This window comes from Haemaphysalis longicornis, unplaced genomic scaffold, assembly GCF_048455015.1.
Source record: "Haemaphysalis longicornis isolate Haplotype H1 unplaced genomic scaffold, Haemaphysalis longicornis Haplotype H1 scaffold_10, whole genome shotgun sequence".
NCBI lineage: Eukaryota > Metazoa > Arthropoda > Arachnida > Ixodida > Ixodidae > Haemaphysalis > Haemaphysalis longicornis.
Genome location: NW_027526204.1, coordinates 52,136,202 through 52,156,719, shown reverse-complemented (window position 1 = coordinate 52,156,719; position 20,518 = coordinate 52,136,202).

The following is a 20,518-nucleotide window of genomic DNA, read 5'->3' as shown; positions in this document are numbered from 1 at the left end:
CATCCCGCTCGCCACCATGCAACAACTCGCGGGAACAAAAGAAACCGCCACACAAAAATTGAAGATATGACGTTACAAGTCGCGTGACTTTCTTCTTTTTGTGCTCCCTCCGCTTTTCAAGCGAGAGCAGATCGAACTGCCCCCGGCTGCTCTCGGCGCAGCGAAAACGATCTTGCTGTACAACTGAATTTCAGTGTTTCCACATCTGTTCGACCACTGCAAGCCGTCGGCTCAGTAGAAAGCACTTTCGGCGCGCTTTTTATAACATCTGTTCTCTCATTCAAATTCACCATTAGAAACTAAGGGATCAGAGCGCATTAATTACGTCATGAATGTGGTCCTTCAACAGTTTTTGCTTCGCAATGGATTCCCGACGACTGCTCTGACGATAACCATTGACGGCGTCTACACTCAGCGACGCAGTCGCACCAAGCGTAGTTTCAGTCGGCCTAGCTCTTGGTTTCTTCTCGGGTGAAAAATTGGTACACCAACTCAGAATTCAGCGCCACCGTCGTCTCATTATAGTGTAGGCCTAGGCAACGCGCCTTAGCGAGGAGCATAACAATAGACTAAAAAACATAAATGTGGACGAACCCGACATCGTTAGCATGGTGCAGAAAGCGCTATTTAGGCAAAGGCGTGGGCGCACACGTCGGCGCTGAGCAGAAGACACGTCTCTTTACCATAAGTGAGAGAAAAAGCTGGTAAATTGCAAGATTTGTCTTTCGTGACGCAGAAGAGAGAATCGATGACGTAAATACGTTAAGATGACGCAGCCCGAAAACACGCAGTAAATAAAGAGAACGCAGCAACGAAATTCCCAACGGGAGTGTAAGTTTTTCGCTGTAGGCAAAAAAGTAATGCTTGGCACAGATGACGCTGACCACCCCACCTGACGACAGGGGTAGTTGAGTTGGTGTGCTTAAAACGCCTTTAAACCTTTTAAAAGGTATTCCGTGGGAAATTAGGCTCCAAATGTTTTTTTAATTTGTGTATAGCTTCATCACTGTCACTTCTAAAGAAGAATACGTAAGAAAAAGAACTTACCACCAATACACCAGCTTTCGAATACGAAATGGTGTAAGTGGCCCTGTTTCTTCTGCACTGGAACATATTTTGATGCATCGATGACGTATTAACCTTTTAAAGAAGGGAAGCGAAAGGAAAACATAAATTACGTCGGCCACACCGGCCATTTTAGCAAAGTCTGCGTAATTTGGAATGGTGGACTCGTTGTTGTGAAAACACGACCTTTAAAAAGGCAGTCAAACGCGAAAATAAATACAAGGAGGCGAGCGCGAAGACTGCAGCATAATTACGGTGGCCGAAAACATCTTGTAGAAAAGCTTCACTTTTGTAACTCTCACCCTTACGGTAAAAAACAAGTACGTAAAGCAACACACTTTCGTCTGTTCAGATTGCCTCTACCAAATCGTACATTATTAATTATTTTTGTTTGTATTGGTAAATGTGGAATGTTCACCGCTTTGTGTAGCTTGGAGTTATGGAATAATACGTTTTTTGTTCCTTCAGCAGTAGAGAAAGACAACATTTGTTTGTTGAAGTTTTATATCTTGTTACAAAATAAATAGTGTTAGTTGCGATTTCCACCCATCTGTCAATATCAGGCTGTGGGTGTTTTATCTCTCATATCTAATCCGTCACCGTATTTATTTGAATACCTGGCAACAAAATAGGCATACCTGTTTCTGAGATGTAGAGAGGTGCTTGTTTATCGGGTTGTGGAATGAGCTGGTTGGGTAAAAATAATGCACCCTTCTATTTAACGAAAAGACAGTTGAACGCTAATCTTTCTCGTGATATTCTCTCTCACTGGCCAATCCCGCACTGCGAGTACGCGCAGCTCTGGAGGTACGCACCAATTTTTTACAATACCCACAGCAAGTGGGCGCGCACTCCGCGGGACTAACATTGGGGTTTGGGTTGTACCTGCTGCTTCGCGTTGCCTTTGACCCTGTTGAAATGGAGCACTCGGATACACACCGCTCGCTTTATAGCGAGAGGGGCTCAGGTCCGTTTCCGGCCACTGGAATCGTTTTTTTTTTGTTTCGCGAGACCGAGAAGTGATACAGAGAGCAGACGAAAGGACCGCCACCCCACCCGAGCATGACCCGAGAGGAAGCGGTGACATACCAGAAACTGCAGACGAGGTCACTCCTCACGCCGGTGCTGATGAGGCAAGTGTGCCCGAGCGTGCACGGAAGTGACTTGTGCGGAGTGTGCCAGAAGGAGAGAACCGCCCCAGCTCACATCTTCTTGGACTGTGTCAAAAACCCGAGCGAAACATCGACAGAGACTGTGATCCCGCCGCATCTACTACCAGGAACAGCAGACCATGGGCATCCAGCAGATCTCCGCGGCCCTCAAAAGACCACGATCAAGCGAAACCGATGAAAGGTTACCGACCAATAAAGCGGCAGGCGAAGCCGGCCGAAGGGAATTGCGACGTCGGAGCCGAAGCAGTGGGACAAGAAGACGAGAAGACGTCACGGCCGCGTCGAAGAAAGACCCCTTGCGCGAGGGTGATCTAACCGAGCTTTAGGCACTATATTAAAGTTGTTCTATCTCTCTCTCTCCCACTTCCCCCCCGATCATTCATCATCATAGTCAGAGAAATTTAACTTTCCTGCAGGGCTAAATTGCGTTCAAAGGCGTCACTCAGGACACTAAAGCTTCGCTTTTAAATCCTACTACATGTAAACAAAACATCCAAGGTGGCAAGAAAGGAACATTGGCTAAACAAAAGTTCTGGTGGAAAGAAACTTGGAGAACCATCAGCATGTATTGTAGTGGCCACTGCAATAACGGTACGAACAAAGAATTTCCATCTCATAACATATAAGGGATAATTTCTTGTATCAGGCGCCAGCTGAAACAAACACATCTTTTGAGCAAGAGTGACGTGAGAATAAGGCGACCTGCTTGTTTTTTTAATGAAGCGCTTCCATAGCTGCAATATTCTGCGTACTGTTTGGAAGTTCTGGGTACTCCGGGTAAACAAGAAAAACATAACCAAACATCTGGTCTTACACGGCATAATTGGTATTCGCTGCCGCCTATCGCACCGTATATAAAAAAATGGATCTTGTACGTGCGTTGTGATACCTGTGTGTCTTTTTGAAAACCCCATCATGATAGCTTTGATTACTTCGTTGTTTTTTACACTTTTATATTGGCAATAAATGCCCCAGCGCCGGAATGTGCGTACAACTACTCCTGTCGTGCGCTCGGAAATGCCGGCAGCACGGCGCAAATTTCTAGAGAAGCACTATGCGCTAACACTGTATGGCCTATGCATGCTGCTGGATGGAAAAAAGTGTTATCTTTGTTTTCGTTTTTGTCTGGCACGAAGGTTCGGGTAATAATCATCATTAACATCTCCTTTAGGCCGAAAACGGACCTAACGCGTATGCCCATGAAACGGCAACCGCTTGTGTTCTGTACTGTTTGAGTTTATTCTTTGCCCCGGAATCTTCGTGGTTTCTCCATTCATCCAGTTTACCACATTCCCCTTATTTTAGACTCTCCTCTCGGCCACCCTTTGTTATACTGTAGATCCGCGCCTTTTCATTTCGTCTCAATAAATACCCAGCCCGAGTCCATTCTTTTTCCAACTACTCATCAAAAGTACCCTTGCGAGAAACTTAAAAAAATCAGAACGGGGCCCTGAGGATTATCTATTCAAAATACATTGCGCACGTCTGTGCTATAGACATGCGGAATCAAGTGAGCCTAGCAACTCTCTCTCGTGGGCGCATGTTCCTTCTGTAAAGATTTCTTTATCTCCTCTTTCACGGTTACAATAAAAGTCTTAAAGACGACTATATTTATTTTCTTGACCACAGTTCTAGTAGTACAAAACACAATAAATGAATACTTCCATTCAGTGCGCATAGCAGTATCCTGAATTATTGTCCTTTCTCTCGCATAGTGAACGTTTCGAACGCACTAGCAAGCGAAGCTTTTCATAATAGAGATATTGATTTTTTTTTCAGTTGTGGAGCAGCCAATGGAGCCTGTATAGTTATTTTCGGTTGTGGTAGTTGTCATAGCGGAAAGAGTGTCTTGCATCGTTGAAACACCATTCCCGTGCGAAAAAAAATGAACGCCAGCCCAACCTCTGAGAGCGGGTGTCTAGCTCAGCTGTTGTGAACCATTGTATTTCCTGATGGGGGAGGGCACGAAATGTTCCACCTTGTCTTGGCGGGCTTGTCGGTTTTTCTTGGCTTCTCTGACCTCAAATCCTAGGTCCTCACAGATGTCCTTGGCGTGTTAGGTGAGAACAGCTGGATTCTTCTTAACTGGTTGAATGACATACCCATAGAAAAGCGTAGATGCCCCTCCTCGTTTGAGGGAAGTTGCGAACCTAATCTTTACCAGAACGAATTACGGGTGGGGGTGGTGATAGCAGAAAGAGTGTCGTGCAGCGTTGCGTTACCCTTTCTTTACATCTTTTTTTGATGCGTAGCTTGCGGTTCCTTTCTTTTTCTCGTGGGTGCGAAAAGTACAAATGTCTTTTGATGTATTTGGTATTGAAACAGTGTTCCGCTGTTCCGGTTATCGTCCCTGAAAACATTGTATTTGATCGACCTTCTATCTTATTTATTACATGTGATGTATGCCCGCTAGCTGTATTGGTCTGCAGAAGACCTACAGTAGTGTTTACAAAAACAAATAAAATTTATGCCTTTTTCTCGGCGTGTTTTTCCTGAATAACAACGGTCAGTTCTGTCTCTGAGCATTACTCCTTTTATCTTTTGCTGTATGGCCTGTCGAGCCTTTTCACTTGTTGAATGAATCCATGTTTCCCCTCCGTCTGTCATCACTTTGGTTATATGCTACGGTTAGTGCGTGTGGCAGCTTGCATTTTATATTTTGGAAGTGCTTGCGAAGGTAACCTAGGAAGCAACTATTCTGCGCCGCATTCCTTTCGGTTATTGGGATCACGACTAGCAACGTTTCCTGCGTAACTACATAATTGTAGTTGTTGTAGGCTTGCGTTTTCTTAAGGGGGCACTTGCAGCAGTCGTATTTATCATTGGCTTTGACCTATATGTAGTTTTGTATACCTGCAATACAATAACAGTAACATGTACTTCGTCAATATATTTGTGCATGTTCTCGGCAGACTCCCTGAGCAGGACGATGTCGTGAGTAAGCATAATACAGAATAGGTATTCCCCATTTACCCTCATTCCCGCGTTTTTCTCTGAGTTTTCCTGGATACCCACTCCAGACATCAATGCCAGAAGTTTTGGAAAGATTTTGTCTCCAGAGTTGCCCCTTCTGGATCGTAACTTCCCGCTTTTTTTCTGAAACATTATGCTTCCTGTGTATTCCGCATGTATGTCTTCTAGGAGGTTTAAGTTGGGCCCCTCTATTCCGTGGTCTTACAAGCAAGGCTTCCAGTACTGCTGCAGCATCTACGGAATTAAACACTTTTTGTTGCCTGTGAAGCCTGTGAATGTGATGTACGCACATCCATTATATTACTTTTGTTTTTATTACTCCGTTATTAACATAAATTTGATCTATTTTAAAGCACTTTCTTTACTTACCCTGCAGTCTGGGTTGTTTTTTAAAAACCTAGCGAACAGAACAACAAACAACCTCGTCTGTCGCTTGTCGGGGTAAAAACATTGTATTTTTGAAACATTGCAACAACATTGTATTTTTATGCAAGAGAAACTTTATGACAGGTAACACAACCTATAGAGGACAGAACGGAAAACAACTTCGGCTCTCATTTGTACGGCTAACTATTCACTGGGTAAACAGATTGTATTTGTACATCAGAGAAATTGATTTGATAGGTCGGTAATTTCTCAGATTTTTGGTATAATTCATTTGTTTGAATAAAACACATGTTGAGGTTTTAGGCTATTGGCTCTTTTATTGCCTTTGGCATTACGGAAATATTTCAGCAAGCATTTCTAATGCAATATGTTGTACCTGCTTGTAAAGATCCGTGGTTAAGTCATCGTCACCTGCAGCTTTTATTCACTGCATTGCCATGAGCGATTTTTCAGATAGTTCTTTTGTTACTGGTGGGACACCACACGGTCAGCTTGTGAGGTCTATAGCCTCCCTGGTTTAAGGATGCTGGCGTATAGGCGTGTCTGGAATTGTTACTCTACATTTGATATCTCGTCCCTGCTGTGCTTTCTGTTACCCTGTGCATCTCTGAGGTCTTAAAATTCGTCGTTTCCAACAGATACCACTATCTTGGCTGTTTTAGGCTTCCTAGTTTCTTTAGCGTTTCCATAATTACTGCCGTGCTAATTGAGTAAACAACATTCCCTCTAGTTTTGTTCCTCAATTTTGTGAGCTCTGCAACTTCAAGTTCATGCACAGAACTGGACATCTCTTATTCCTTCGTTTAGAAATATGTTACTTCGTTTTCTGAGTTATTTTGCTAGTTTCTTTCCTACATTGTAGTTTTCCTTCAGCGCTTCCAATTTTGTTATTACAATTATAGGAGGTCACACAACATATCCACAATTCTCCTGTTCCCATTCGCTAAAACGCAAATTTGTTATGAAGGGTGTTTTTAGGCTCCCGTGCGCTGAACTGCAAGAGACTCCGATTGTGGTGTTCTACTTTTCGCTCGTTTTCATGTTTTCCTTATAAGATTTAGTCTTATTTCTAAACTCACTACTCTAATTGGTGCCGGAAACTTTGCTTAGCACCAACGCGTTTTCAGCAGTACTTGTTCGCCACCAATTAAAAGGTAGATTGTGAGCTTTGTTATACATTTATGACTGCTTCAATGTATTCTCTTTTCAGTAAATTGCACCAGAATACATTGTTTCCCATGAGGTGTTTCTATTCACAAATCTAAACATTATATCTTTACGCTATCTGCAACAGCGTATTCTGAAGAGCCTATGCATCGACTTCAAAAATTATTAAAAAACACTGGACAAAATTTGAATTACATGGATGTGAGGAAATCCCATCAGATATTCTGGAATTCGCCATGAAATAGTGACTGATCACAACGCCAATGTTCGTCATTGGAGTTGATACATTCATGACTACAAGACCGATGCGTCTAAAGCGAGGGTCTCAACTATGGGACTTCATCATCGATATAGCTGCTCTTGTAAACTTAATAAATTACAACAGTCAATGGCCTTTCTTAAAAAAAACACTATACAGTCTTGCTTCAATCTTGTAACACAACCGGTACATCTTCCGCGGCACTACGTTTCTGATAATGGTATCGTTTCTGTTGTTTAACTTGAAAACAACACCATCACGTGCACAACATATAAAAATATATTCCTCCGCAGATATGCAACATCATTGGATAATTACTTTCAAATATGCTTTTGTTTACCTTAGGATATTACGAGCGACTATAAATAAGGGCGTAGTGTGCCCAATTATGCAACAGCCTGCAGCTATTCCAAGGATGACAACCGACCCTTATATTTACCATCTAGTTGGTCAAAAATAGTTAAGTTATTGCTGACCAGATAAACAATTTTTATTACGTAACTGCGTACTAAACTGGATGAACACTGAATAATAAGAAATATATCCCATATCCGCAAAAAGAGCTTCAATGACACACTTGTACTTTCGTTTCTGCGATAACGGCCGAAGTGATGCCGTGTTTTTATACTTCAAGATAGCTTTCTCAAGGCCGTCCTTCCTACGTCATTCCTAAAAACGATTGGTTTTATTGTTTTGCTTAAGATTTTTCGTACTTCCTAACGTCTTGTGAGCAGTGTGTCTCGCTTTGCAACGAAAATTTTGAATTTTTTAGTTTGATCTGGGGTTCCTCAATAAAATGCTTTGGGACTGTTTTTTTTTCGTACTAGCCTTGTGTAAGAAGATTGTTCTGGTTTGGAAAGGGTGGTATTTCTGACGACTCCATCCCCATGTGTAACACCTAAGCTTTCCAGATGATGGGAAGAACCTTTCTAGAAGTCAGAGTAGAGCGCTGAAAGCTCTGCCAGCTGGGGCACGGCTTTAAACATCGATAAAGTTTTCTAATGCACGTCACACGCAAGAAAGTTCCGTTGGATGACACCTACATGTTGGAATCGTAATGTTTAGAACAGATAATTGCTTGAAATATTTGGCTTTAATACTTACAAATACTCTATTCTGGAATTATCAGATTGACAAGGTTTGTTTCTACGCATTCTTAAAGCTATACTTTTTAGGAGATAAACTTAAAATCCCAATTTATAATGCCATTTTCCTGTGTTAATATTTCGTATTTAGACAGACGCTCCAGTACGCGTTTCTAATGTAGCATTTCTTTACCAATAAAGTATTAGTAACCCGAAAATCATTCGAAAAAAATCGCCAGATTCCTATGATCAAAATTTTATTTTATGACCTTCGATAAAATTTGCTGTGTTAAAATAGCTTTTTCGTACTTCAGATGCAGGTACTTTCTTTCCTTTCGCACCAATAGGAATCTCGAAATCAACTGCATTGATGGCCTCACTCCTTCTAAAAGATCCACACCTGCTCATCACCAGTAAATGTTTGCGCCAGATTTTGCTACCACAACCCTGAGCAACTTTTTTTCATCAGTGAAGAAATGATTGCTACGGTGATATCCCGTCGTGTTGTGTTAACTCCTTAAGTTCATCTTTCATGCTCATTGTGTCATCCGAGTTTCTGTGTTTTATTTTTTAACGCTTGTCCTGATTGGAGGCACGAAAGCTCTGCAGGCTGTAAATAAACAAAGAAAGAATAAATAAAAATAAACGAAATTTATTAAATAAAGAACACAAATAAGTATAAAATAAAGATAAATACTTAAAGAGCATTTAAGGTTTTCAATTGTCTATGTTACAGCAGTTTTTCACCGATTCAGCATTTCGATCTGCTTAGCCATCTTTTTAGTGCAACTTGGCTGACTGAGGCGACTTGCAGACACTGACTGTTTTGATGTTTTCAAAAAAATTAACAGAGCTTTCTGGAATTTGCCACAGTTGTCCGCTGTCGGGAGATATATGGTCTATATTTTTGGGGGAAACACATGCCAGAACAAGGGTATATTGTAAGTCCGGGAAACTTGTGTGGGCTTCAGTGTCTGTAGAATTGAAGAAAAATTCTGCGTGTTTACTAGTTTTTATGTTCTCAATTTTTTTCGTTTTTACCTAAGGCGTTCTTGATTTTGTTTCCTTTTTACCGTCTTTCACAATAAATGACATAGCCAGGGCGGAATTTTATTAAAATAACCACACAATACCAGTGAATACGATTCGCACCAGAAAAAACGAAAGACCAATGTGTGGTTAGAAAGCTATTTGGAGAGTCCGTTTGCAACAATTTCTCGCTATCTCACTCAATGAAACCACTTGGCACATGAATTACTGATATTTCCTTCAACAACTGTGATCATTCGTAGGCAAGGTGTACAAACTGGCGGCTGGTATATCGTGGAGCTTCTGCAGATACTCTGGGACTCAATGAGCGCGTGGTCACAAAGTAAACAAAAAGAACTGCGATTGAATCCTCTGTCATAGGAATCGGTAAAACAAGAAGTGAAACGTTCGGTGAAATTTGCAGCTGAGCTTGAATTGCGGGTCGGTGGCTGTCTTCTGGGTCTGCTTGGCAAGCGACGTCCTCCCGGTGGGTCACTTCAACAAAAGTTTACTGGCGTAATTTCTATGGCGCATATGACGGCAGTGAAATTTGGGGTTATTGCAGCACGTTCGTGTTAAAATATTGAACCCAACAACGAACACCCCTAGGTATAACGTACTCTCTAGTAACAAAGGTTGCTTCCCGGCAAGCGACTCTCTGTGCAAGAATGCACCGTTTACAGGGCGCTTTCTTCGTTTTATATGCGTCACTTCCGTGACTGATATGACGTCAGCAAAAACTTTGTGCATCGGAAATAAAACAAAACACTTTTGCGTTAACAAACACATACTACCATTATTCAGGATGGAATGAAAGAGACTGCACTATATTCCCTTATTACAGACAGGGAGACACGCAGAATATTTTCAAGCCGCTATTAAAATTTGGATGGCTGCTCTCGGAAAAAAGGTCAACAATTATAGGCAAAAAAGTGTTTGTCAAGCAGCCAAAGCGAACATAAAACAGCTGGTGGCCGCGTTTGGCGCTATATACGAAGAAAAGGTTCCTGGAGCGGCTTTTATGCGAGCTGACTGGAAGTTCGGACGTGCTTCAAGGCCCACATTTCGCGGTGACCTTTAGAATTTAACCTAGGCACGGAGGTACAACGACCTTTTTAGAAGCACGCTCTTATTATGTTTGCTAGACACAGCTGTGCTCTGCTTCAGCAGCATGAATCATTTGCACCGCAGAGCAGACACCAAATTCTGGCATTACAGTACGGCAAATGCTGCGCCTCAAATTTTTCTAGATGAGTGGAAATACCACTTTATTTTTACCTCATCAAGTGGTATAGCTTTCGGTCAAGAGCCGCCAACCACAGCGAACGGTATATGCGTATTTACTACAGTGCCAGATCTTTCTTTGCGTGCTAAAATCCCACAAAATAATAAAAACTCATAACTAGAGCAAAATATTTTCGAAACATTGAATCTTTGCTGTTTCTGCTGAGACTCGTGCGTCTTTTTAAGGATTGCTTTTGCCGTAGGGGTTTCTCTTGTCAGTAGTTATTTCATTTGATTTGCCTGTTGATTGTGGTGACTCAAAAATTCTGAACACTGAGTTCCTTTCATTGATTACTCTAAAAAGATTTTCATACAGGTGCCGCAATTCATTGAAGAAAACCAAATAAAGGGCATCGAGAGGTGGCGGGTTGGGGACATAAAACTTTATAGCACCATTTTCCCGACCAAACGAAGCCAGACACAATATCCCGTAGTGTGTTCCCTCTCGTGTTATAAATTGCTAGGCTACTTATGAGCTTAGTTGGTGTACAGCGCGTCGCAAACGGAGGTGGTCTGGAGGTCAAATCTTTGCCGCGGACAAATTTTTCAGCTGCAGAATTTATGAGCAAGTTGTGTAACTGTGTTGTGTAGCCTGTAGAAGATAAAAGATAGACATAAAAATTGTGCCACTCTAAATCCTCTAAACTAAGTGATCATAAAGACTATGTCACAGTTTTTTGTTAAGGATGCCATTGCTTGCGATTGCAGCGTGTTCTGAGCAGCTGTATCTACTGTATGATTTGGTTTAGCAGTTGCTTACACTGAAGGGCACGGACGTGCAGCCCAGACGGCGTGCAATCGATGGCGATTCTGATGGATCAGAGGGCTGCGGGAGAGCCATAAACAACAGCCTAGCCTCGACGCGGCAAAACCAAGTGGCGAAGGTTTGAGGGAGCGAAGCAATGAGAAAGAAATTCGCATCCTGCCCGTCGGGAGATTAACGTCACTTACGAACCAATGAATGAATTTGTAAGATGAACACGCTAGGTGTTTTTCTCCGAAAATTCGGCCTTAGTGGCTCATCACTGCTACTTACAGCTATGTCACTGTAGTGTCCATCAAGTAGAATTCTCGTAACGAATGTTTCAGCAAAGATTGAAACAGGGTCCATGTTAAGAATGTGGCTTGTAGTGATCGCCAACAACTTCTTTGGTCTAGATCCCTCTCTAGCTTCAATGATTACGGGATGTACAAAAACACCTGCATAGAGGTAAATCAGACACAGTTAAAAAAGTTTGAGATATACTTGCGGTAAGTTCCGTCTTCACAAATCAAAATGCAAGATGATTAGCACGCTGCTCAGGCGTCAATCTTGTGAGGTGAAAGTTTGGAAGTGGCTTTCTATATTGTATTTGGTGTCGAATTGTAAGGCTTTTTGCGAGGTTACAGCCGTATTTTCAATGACCTGTCTTCCTATTGAAACGAATCTAGCCTGGTAAACACAGCGCATTGGTCCGGCAACTGCTTTTTGATGAAATAAAAGAATTGAACTCGAAAAAATAACATTTTACAGCACATTCGGTCTCATTTTATTGCTATATAATCAGGGGTTACCATGTGGTTTTTACGCAAATAACTTTATATCTTACCTGTTTACTTTACATTTGTTAATAAATATCTAATAGAACACACAAGCAAAGATAGTACACTTTCAGCGACGCAAACTTCGTTCGCATTCATTGTTCTCGTGAGACTGTTGTTCATTAGAAAGTTGTTGTTTTAAATATGCATTGGGTGAAACTGACGTGCAAGAAAGTCTGTTTTGATTATGTACAGAGATAGGCAAGATGTCATATAGGCATTGCTTTGGTTGGTACAAGATTACTTCAGCAAATGTCTTTTCAAAAGCACTTCCCACACTTAATGCCAACAATTTTTCACTATAAATTTTCTTACCTGACGCTTGATCCTAATTAGTTGATATATACACATACGTGTTACCTTTCCCAATATTCTAACTAGGAGATACTCTCTCATCGAGCTTCAAAGGATAAAAATGCCACTATTACAGAAGGACCTACAAATTTATATTCAATACTCACAGATACTTTCACGCGTGTATTGGTGTGTTATTGGCAACGCCATTCCCCATTCATTTAACTATAGCGGTTACAAACCCAAAAGGGGACAACAAACTGCTTTCGAAATACTCCACATTGAACAAAAACAACGTTTCAACTTATTCTTTTTTAGACGTCGTCGTGATCGCAACATAAAAGGTGCACGTTTTTTGAATCCCAACTCCTTAATTACACGAGGACCGAGAAATAAACGATAACTGTCTAGCACATGACACGTCTGGATTGTTACAAATTATAGAGCGAATTCTCGGTGGTAAAATTTGAGTTTGCGATTTCATCTCCACTATCAACACCCCTAATTGTAGCCAGGTGGTGAATGAAACGTACTGTGAAGACCTCGTTTCATTTTCGCGCTTCTAGTGGTTTTAAAGCAAGCCATGTAATCCTAATTCATTATACGTATTTGGAAAACATGTGTATTACAAATTTTGTTCGTTTTTTCTTTAAAATAAGGTATTGATCTTATTGTTTCCAGGCACCGTTTGCATCTAGGATTATTTCTTGTGTGATGCCCTCAGTGTTGCGCATGCTATTTAAAGTTTGCGTCTCACTGATGTTGCAAAATATTTCTAGCTAAGCTTAGGGACACGCATCAAACTGCAGCGGAAGCCCTCTTTAGGCACACTGTGGCTTCCGGGATGTGAAGCTGTGGTGTTTTGCAGCAATAATATGCCCTTGCAGGAATATAATCACGTATTCTTCGTGCACTAATGTTGGATACACTGCCAGTTTGCATCATGAACCGAATAATCATGGTTCTGGCTGCTTCCTTGTGAATGCCACTTTATATAAATGATGAGAATGTGTTCTGATTATTGGACTTGCATTGCACGCTAGCCTTCATGTCGGCAACAAGGGACACATTTGCTCGCCTACTTTTGCTTTAAAGGTCTACCCGAGTTCTTTCAGTTATCCTATGTTAGATGGCGAAAAGTAACGGCACGCCTCACCAAGGTCTGATTTGAAAATTCTCATTATAAAACACTTTTGCTTTGCAATTATTTTTGGGGCTTTATTTTTTGGTATATATTTGCAAATTTTTACAAAGAGTGCGCTTCCCCTCCGGTCTTTCACACTCAAGACTTGTTTGTGCACTTGTGACAGCTTCATAATAGAATCGGCAGAACAAACTTGAAAAATCCTCGCGCATAACAGTTTAATGGTTCTGGCCCCAATAACATTCTATATCGAAATTTTGTTTCTTTCAAACCTTCAAAAGGGCTAACAGCCCCAACCACAACGCCCAATAAAGCCAAGTGGCCTGTGGGATAATTAGTAATGGGAGAAGGAAAACTGCAAATTTCTTGCGCGTGAACTATATAACACGCAAAGATAGAAATAGATCGCAAAACTTACCTATCGCGGGATAAAAATTTAGCATACTCGCAGCAAAAAACAAACTGCTGTAACACACCATATTACATTGCCCACGGAAACATAAATGAGACAGGCTTCCCTTGTTTGTGATTTCACTCAAAGCAAGCAAGTTTGTACTGATGGTGTAGACAACCTATAAGTCCGTGAAATTTACAGTGACGCTCATAATTGACAGGATGAGATGCAAGTGACGTCTGTGTTAGCAGAAAAAAGAATTAGCGGTAAGGGCAGGTCGTTGTTGCTCCGGTATAAATATCAACCAATACAAAGGACGCGCTTTCGGCTAGATCTTTCAAGATACAAATTCTAGTATTTACTGCATAGTTGAAAGCGCGTGTAAAAGCAGCATTCATGGTTTTTCGATTTACCACTGAGACTCAAACGCCACTTTATAAAGCTATAAGGAACTGCTATGCGAACCTGTTGCTATGGTGTTTTTGGTATCATCGACACAATGTGTGACCTGATAAGAAAAGTTTTACGTGACTCCTATAATGCATTCAAAAAATATTTTGGTACCATGTTGTGAATGAATTAAGAAGACCACCTTGCGCAGCCATAGCATCCCAAAATATATTACCAGCATACAGATGAATTTCTTATGCTTAATATAGTACCAGAACGATTTCTTAATATTTTTTGTAGTTAGCTATGCTACGAATTATTTCGATTGAACTAGCGAACAATTGATTTCGAAATATCAACTATAATTTTCTATCACTTTTTTGTCTTTATCGGCAATCACTTCCGCTCAAAGTGATCCCGATTTTCCAATCTGTGCTTAAGCGCAACCGAGCGTTTTAAATAAGACGTTTTAACAATATTGTCACGAAGCCAAGACGACGCAGTTGTCTTCAAGGAAAAGAAGTTTATTTTAGCGAACTTGTGCTCTCCTAACAACTCCAAGAATTCAGGCGGCTGCGCTGGTGACTCAGATGGGTTGACGCACTGTGAAAGTTTTGTAATTGAGACTGAGCCACCTGCCGATCCGCGCGCGGCTACGAATGGAGGCCGGCAAGAAGTATTTAGCTGGGTGCCTTCAGAAATGTCAGTTGGTACGGAGGCTACCATTGTCGCTGAAAAGGGCACTGCAGCATCTTTAGACAGTCAAGTCGTCCAAGCAGGGTTTGAGCTTGTTACAGGGGTCGGAGGTGCAGAGCAAGGTGCCGCGTTTCCCGATCAAGAGGGACCACTCTCTGAAACCGAAAGCTTGGCAGTCGACCAAAGCACGCGGAAAAAGGAGCCAGACAGGGCTGTAGTGCAGGAGAAAGTTGGCGGAGACAAAAAGGGTGTGCGAGCCCCCAGTAAGCAATCTCGCACTGACATCATCGAGAAAGACCATGAACCCTACAGGGAGCTTTCGGAGAAAGGGGAGGAAGACAGCGTGAGGCGCAGGCGGGTTGGAGTGCGTGGGCATAGACCTGCTGAGAAAGACAGGCTAAGCAGAAAATTGGCCCAGCTAACAGTCAAAACTAGAAAGACAAGCAGGCGAATCACCAAGCTGAGAGTAGGCAAAACGAGGTTCAGAGTGAGCACGGTGAGCAAGGTAGCTCACGTCGTAGAGGAAATCATGCGTTCAGCGGGTTGCGAGCTCGTAGGCGGCAAAGAGTAGCGCGCAAGCGCAGAGTGGCGGGTGCAATCGTAAAGCGTCCCTTTAAATCAAAAACATCGCGACAGGCTACGTGCCAGAGCCACGCCAGCAAAGTTAGCGAAGTTGTTTGGCCACGCCGAGACGAGAGTGTAGCAAAGGGTGCTAAGTGGTTGAGGCGGAAGAAGGTGAAGATGAAGCTCTAGGTCAAGAAACCTGATGGAAAACACGGAGTTGACTTGGACAGGAATAGGACCTCTAATGGTGACGAATATTCAAGTTGTGCATTGTGCCAGAGCAGAAATATTGTAGTACAGTGAAAGGACAAGCTTCGTGTAGATGTATGCAATGGGGATACGAATAAGTTAGTCATGAAGTTCGGGGAGAAAAACTGGTGTCGAATATTAGACATTGATGTGTTTGATGCAGTGATGTGATCGAACAGGTTGTATGAGTAGAGTGGTGTAACTGCATGACGTGTAGATATAAAAGAAGCCATTGCATGGTGCGGATTGAGGCATGAGGAGGAGGAAAAACGTTTGTTTGTGTGTGGATTAGGGAAAAGTGTTGTCAAATCCGAGATCATTGTAGTGTTTGATTGCGGTGACGTGTTAGAGCAGAGTATTTGTGTAGAGTGGTGTCTGAGAAAGAATGTGTTGGCAATAGAAGTGGTGAAAGTTGTGTGAACACTACGTGTGGCTTCCATGAACGGTCATTACTAAACAGCGCAACAAAAACACGGACTATAGCTGAGGTACACAGGACGAGCGCTGACTTCCAACTGATCTTTTATTGAAAAAAAGACATATTTATACTCCACACACCTACACACACGTGCCATAAATGCACACAACAAAACAAGCAATTCATCACAGCGGTGGTATGACGCGCCACACACGCTCTAAAAATTCCCATTAGAACACACGCACTTGAAATGATAAAAAGCCCTCTCAAGCCATGACGCACGTGTTGCGCCCCTAGATTACTTTCTATGTAGCGTTCCTTCCCCCTCGTAAAAAATCAAGTTCCTTGGCTGACAGAGCAACCGAAGGTACGCTGGCGCAAGTTTCCCCCAACCTAGCAATTTTCGCTGCCTCCACTATCTCCCTTGTCATCTGGTCACTATGGCGCTGAATGACTTCGCATTTTTCGAACATGGGAATGCACTTTCCGGTGGTGCCTTTGCAATCTCGGCAGTGAATGCCTAGCTGCCCTTTGACACGCGAAGTCATTCAGCGCCATAGTGACCAGATGACAAGGGAGATAGTGGAGGCAGCGAAAATTGCTAGGTTGGGGGAAAATTGCGTCAGCGTACCTTCGGTTGCTCTGTCAGCCAAGGAACTTGATTTTTTACAAGGGGGAAGGAACGCTACATAGAAAGTAATCTAGGGGCGCAACACGTGTGTCATGGCTTGAGAGGGCTTTTTATCATTTCAAGTGCGTGTGTTCTAATGGGAATTTTTAGAGCGTGTGTGGCGCGTCATAGCACCGCTGTGATGAATTGCTTGTTTTGTTGTGTGCATTGATGACACGTGTGTGTAGGTGTGTGGGGTATAAATATGTGTTTTTTTTCAATAAAAGATCAGTTGGAAGTCAGCGCTCGTCCTGTGTACCTCAGCTATAGTCCGTGTTTTTGTTGCGCTGTTTAGTAATGATGGATAACCAACTCGCCCAATACTGCACTTTGCTTCCATGAACGGGAGTAAACTAAAAAGAAGTGATAAAAGTGAAAGAATTGGAAGTGAGGTGAAGGGTGAAGTGAAAAGTGCGACGAAGGAAGTGGGCAGTTGTGATGAACAGTGGACTTATTAGAACTGACCAAGGGTTGTAGAAGACGACCGCGGCGGTGAAGATGAAGCAGTTCTTTGAGAAAAAACTCTTAAAGCGGTAGGTAATTGTCATGTGTCAGGGCAACCCCTGAGAGGGGGACGCATCAAACCCCCGAAAAACAGGAAAGAAAAGAACAAAGGAACGGCCACTTGAAGTGCGCGCCAAGAGCGCGCCAATCAGCAAGTGCCAGCGCCGACGCACCAAGCAATCATGGGCAAAGTTGGCAGCGCACTGGTCGGCCAATCAGGGAAGGCCACGCATGGGACAAGTGGCGAGATGACCATATAAGGACGGGGAAGAAGCAAGAAGCCAATAGGAGTGCGCCACGAGAGAGCCCAGAGGGTATAAAAGCGGGGCGCACAAAGAGAAGGGGGAGGCAAGAAACCGAAGAAACCAGGAGGCGGCCGGAGCACGTGCGCTTCAACGAACGAGACAGCGGGACATGGCCAGGCCATCGACCACGCCATCCGAGCCTGGGCGGGAGCGGGCCGACTTCGCATCGGCACCGTCATCCTAGGTGCACCACGAACCTGTGTCTTCGCGGCCCCAGCAGCATCGGTCGGGCACCAGCGGCCAGCGTCCACGCTCCTGTCGACGTTCGTCTCGACGGCCCCGAAAGGCTACGTTCGGGCCGAGCCTATCTGGAACCTCTAGCGGCAGCGGCTACCAGGGGGTAGCCACCGACGGATAACCGCGCGCGTCGAACGCCGGCATCAAGGACCTCCAGCGAGAGCGGCTACCAGGGGTAATAGAGGACAGAAGTCAGGACGCGCGGATCCCACGCCGTCCAAGGAGTGACCGCGCGCATCGAACGCCGGCACCGACGAAGCGAGACCACGGCTACCACCGAGTCGTGGCCACGCAAGGGTGCGACACGTCAGCGCCGACGACCGGGTTAGGCCAGTCCAATAGGGACGCAATCATAGGACACAACCAGGAAGTTGTGGTTTAGTGAGATCACCTAGAGGGTGATGGAATGAGTTGAGTCGGACGAACTGCATAGAACGTTATTGTAGAGCCTTTTGGGTTGAGAGTTGACTGGTTTGTTGGGATTGTTAGTAGAGGTGTGAGTGTTTATCGTTTGTGTGTAGTTGAACTATTGAGTGCTTGTGCGTTAAGGGTTTTTTTATTGTGCATTAAATGGGCGTTTTGTCCAACTCGTCAACGGCATCCCTGTGTCCATTGCTCCGAGCTGGTTAAGACCACCCCACCATCCGTTAACGTGACAAAGAGTTCACCTGGTTGTTGCACCATTCGCGATGTTCGGCATTCGCCGCGGCGTCAGGCGGTCCACCTCTGCAGTCCGTGCGAGAAGCCCCTATCGCCAGAGCCACTCGCATGACCAGGAGCACGGGCTTTGAGACGCTTACGTTTACCTGTCCGCGCTTGCCATTGTTCCCTCCCTGGCATACCAAGATGGTTCCAGGTTGCCTTTCGTTGACCCTTGTCTTTACTTCTGAGTCCTGATTCGCTCCGACCGCAAGCAACCGTTTTTAACGTTCAACGCGGCGGAACTGGGTCTCGGCTTCCGTGCCCCAAAAAGATCACTCAGGGGACCGTTAAAGCCTCTATCCCTCCCGGATAGCGACTTGTCTAAACAGGGGATCTGGGGCGGGTATGCCCGAGGGCGAGCACCAGTTCGTGCGGACGGAAGCCGAATGGCGCGCGAGTCCGGGTCTCTCGTCAGGGCATCAGCGGTTTGTTCGCTGCCGCCAGCAGCACTGGCTGCAGGGGTATTCTTACAACAAACGTCTGCGGTTGCATCTGCCCCTAGCATACCATTTCGACTTGGCCGGTCAGAATACGGTAGAGATTGTGCGTCGGCGGTCTGACCGGGCGTTTCTCTGGCGCTCAGGGGAGGCGCCTCGATATTTCCCGGCTCATATGCCTTCCCTGGCCAATCCCGGCAGAAGCCCGCCACGACGAGTGCCGTCATGGTGGTCGCACCTGGCTGTCCGGTGGCTTTAACTGCGGACTCCACTGCCCCCAGCTGCGTAGCCGGGTAGTCACAATAGCCACCGACACACGCCGAGTAGAAAGGCTCGCGATAGCATTTCGACGTGAATCGTCCAGCGATGAAGCCGGTTTATCGGGCCTGATCCGCTGATCTGCTCCCGCCTCAGTTTCGCTCAGTGAAGAGGCGTCACCCCTGGCAGGCTCATCTGCCTCCCCTAGACCAGCGCTGACACAGCCCGCCCCTACCCTCCCGGCGCGTGCCGTCGCAGCGGGCGTACCTGCCTGACTCGTGGGCTGGCCGGCCGCCTCCGCTGCCTTTGGCTGTGTAGCCGAGATGCCGCCGACCTAGGCCCTCGATGAGGGCAAAAAAGCGGGCCCCACAGTTGCCCCTTTACGAGACGTTTCTGACATTGAAACCGATTTAGCCGACCTGGTCAACTGATACGAAGTGAAAATCCTTCTCAGCCGTACGGTTTCGCTGACCGTGTCGAGCCTTAGCTTGAACGGTTTAGCTGTGACCCTCGGTCCCACTAGCCTGCCGTTTACTTTGTTAGGCCGTCTTTTGGAGACGCCCGACCCTGCCGCGGTGACAAGGCGCGGCTTTTCGCCTGACTCCGGACGATCTACCTCAACCCAGCGTTCCATTGGTGGGGGTCGGCTGGTGTCACGTTCGAGACGAAGGTAAAGGCGGCAGTCCGCGGACGAGTGTGTGGTCTGCCCGCAACTGCAGCACGGCCGCACGACGTTCTCGTTACCCGGTCGCGCCCGAAATTCGGCCTCGGCCAGCCCTAAGAGCCCCTCGAGCTCCCGCGTTTTTGCGCGTACCACCTCCAGGTCTTTGTCCCTGGCCATGCTGTGCTCTGGCGATGAGGATGTCTCCCAAAAAAGAAGGTAAAGAGAGAGACCACTCACCGGCGATGATCTGGCCGCCAAGCTGCACCGCGCACAGCACTCCTCCTTCTCTCCCGCGGAAATCGGTGGGTCCAAGGATGTCTTCTTTCCGACCATTGAACTAACGGATCCGCTGTCTTGCAGGTGCCTCGCAGCCGTCCAGCTTCGTCGTGTCCTTGCGTGTTGTCGGCTTCCCTTCTCTCCTACGCTCGAAGTCGCCTCTCGGCCCGCACAGAGTCACCACTTCCTTAACTGAACCACAGGTAACGTCCACGACGCTGTCGGGCTGCGCCAATAAAGTTTGGTTCGTTGTTGAGGTTGGGTGTTGTCGTCTTGGAGGGTGGTGAAGGACTCGATGACGAGACGAGGCATGT